Source organism: Dama dama, chromosome 18 (genome assembly GCF_033118175.1).
Source record: "Dama dama isolate Ldn47 chromosome 18, ASM3311817v1, whole genome shotgun sequence".
Classification (NCBI taxonomy): Eukaryota; Metazoa; Chordata; class Mammalia; order Artiodactyla; family Cervidae; genus Dama; species Dama dama.
This window is the reverse complement of record NC_083698.1, coordinates 24,130,492-24,133,166: the sequence shown is the minus strand read 5'-3', so window position 1 is coordinate 24,133,166 and position 2,675 is coordinate 24,130,492. Positions and strand designations below refer to the sequence as shown.

The window sequence follows — 2,675 nt, the reverse complement described above, 5'->3', positions numbered from 1 at the left end:
TAGAACAATTTGATCACTAAGCCCTCCAGCCTCTACCTGCATTAGCAGCAGACAAACCAGGAAGCCTCAAAACAGATCAACTTACAGGTACTGTGTGCTTGAGTAATCACTTCAAGTCTCTCTTACGGGGAATTACTCTGTGACTTAAGTACAGTTATAGAACCAGAAATAGATGAGGTCTTTCCTTATATTAAAATTTAGAGCAATCAAGTGTATAAAACTATACGTTTCCTTCAACAACTTTTGCCTACGGTGACATTCAAGAGACTCTGATCTGATGCAAAACTGAATGACCCATTTAGAGACCATGTTCCCACTACTGGCAGTGTTCAAGGTTTCTACCTCTGAGTGACCGCAGAAGAATTAAGGAACTAACCGAGCCTAGGACATTATATCAATGCATGCACAATGTATTTCCCTATTAGAATTAACACCACCCAATTAAAAATGGGCAGAAGACCTAAACAGACATTTCTCCAAAGATGACACACATATGGCTAAGAGGCACATGAAGAGATGCTCAACATCACTAATGATGAAAGAGATGCAGATCAAAAGTACAAAGCGGTACCACCTCACACTAGTCAGAACGTCCATCATCAAAAAATCTACAAACAGCTTTCCGCTGGCAGCGCAGAGGCTGCTCAATGCCTGGAGTTACTGTAAAGGACGTGAACCAGCAGGAGTTCGTCAGAGCTCTGGCAGCCTTCCTCAGAAAGTCCGGGAAGCTGAAAGTCCCTGAATGGGTGGGCACCGTCAAGCTGGCCAAGCATAAAGAACTTGCTCCCTACAATGAGAACTGGTTCTACACACGAGCTGCTTCCACGGCACCTGTACATCTGGGGTGGCGCTGGGGTTGGCTCCATGAACAAGATCTATGGGGGGCGTCAGAGAAAAGGCATCATGCCCAGCCACTTCAGCAGAGGCTCCAAGATCGTGGCCCAGCAGGTCCTCCAAGCCCTGGAGGGGCTGAAAATGGTGGAAAAGGACCAAGATGGGGGCCGCAAACTGACGCCTCGGGGACAGAGATCTGGACAGAATCACTGGACAGGTGGCAGCTGCCAACAAGAAGCATTAGAACAAATGATGCTGGGTTAATAAATTGCCTCATTCATAAAAAAAAAAAAAAAAACTACAAACAAAAGTGCTGAAGAGGGTGTGGAGAAAATGGAACCCTCTTACACTATAGGTGGGAATGTAAATTGTTACAGCTACCATAGAGAACAGTATAGAAGTTCCTTAAAAACCAAACAAACCAGAAAAAACTATAATTGGAGCTACCATATGAGTCAGTAATCCCTCTCCTGGGCATATATCCAGAGAAAAACATGGTTCAAAAGGATACATGCCCCACAGTGTTCATTGCGACACTGTTCACAATAGTTTGGACATGAAGCAACTCAAATGTCCGCTGACAGAGGAATGGATAAAGAGATGTGGTACATATCACAATGGAATATTACTCAAGTTATTTAAAAGAATGAAATAATGTCATTTGCAACAACACGGATGGACCTGAAGGTTATCATACTAAGTGAAGTCAGTCAGGCAGTATGATAACGCTTAAATGCAGAATCTAAAGAAAAGGATACAAATGAACTCATTCACAAAACAGACTCACAGACTTAGAATATGAATTTATGGTTTACCAGGGGTAAAGTGTGGCAGCAAGGAATAGATTGGGAGTTTGGGATTGACATGTACACACTGCTATATCTAAAATAGATAACCAAAAAGGACCTACTGTAAAAAAAATTTTTAAGTGCTCTAGATAAAATCATACTTACATGGTAAGAGTTATCCAGCTTTACAGTTGGAAACTGAAGTTCAAAGAGGTTACGTATGTTCCAATACTCACACACAAAGATAGTAAATGGAAGATCTTGAACTTGAGTTCTGTTTGCCTATAAAACCTACACGTTCTTTCCTAAGCAGTGCAGAGGCTAAGACTGAGTTTCCTTACTGACATCAATAGACTGGTAAGCATCAGAATCACCTGGAATACCTGTTAAAATGCAGATTCCTGATTTCCACCTCAGACCAACCGCAATTTTAATAAGCTGTTCAACTGATTCTTACCCAAAGTTGAGACTGCTGGACTAAACAAAATAAATTTCTTTCAGATTTATTCAAAACATTAAATTTATCTCAGGTATGTGCTTAGATGATTGGCACCTTGGCCTAGCTTTCTTTTTTTTTTACATGCAGAGAAAATAATTATTTTAAGCCCTCTAAATAGCGAACCATTAAACAATCATTCACATTGCAATTCTTGGATACACAAGCAAAGTTCCAGTAGAAGTTTTCCTTCAAAATATTTGAAAAGTTGTTATTTGCTAAAACTAGAAGAGTAATCCAAAGAACACTGTCTTCTTGGGTCTTTGTCAGTTATGCTAATATTCTGATCATTGCTGACCTTGGCATTAGGCTAAACCTAGCTGTATCTCCCATATACCTATTGGGAACTTCATATACTATTTAAAACATAACCTTGTATGTGAATATCCCTTTCTTTCTTTTTTTTTCCAGTTTTATTTATTTTTTTACTTTACAATGTTGTATGGTTTTGCCATACATTGACATGAATCCTCCATGGGTGTACATGCGTTCCCCACCCACCTCCCTCCCCATCCCATCCCTCTGGGTCATCCCAGTGAATATCCCTTTCCAGGCAG

The 2,675-nt window shown here is 40.5% G+C and overlaps 1 pseudogene; it reads left to right on the top strand.

Annotated features, from left to right (window-relative positions):
• Positions 1–631: 631 nt before the first annotated feature.
• Positions 632–1,126, top strand: LOC133072765 (small ribosomal subunit protein eS19-like; annotated as a pseudogene).
• Positions 1,127–2,675: the final 1,549 nt, after the last annotated feature.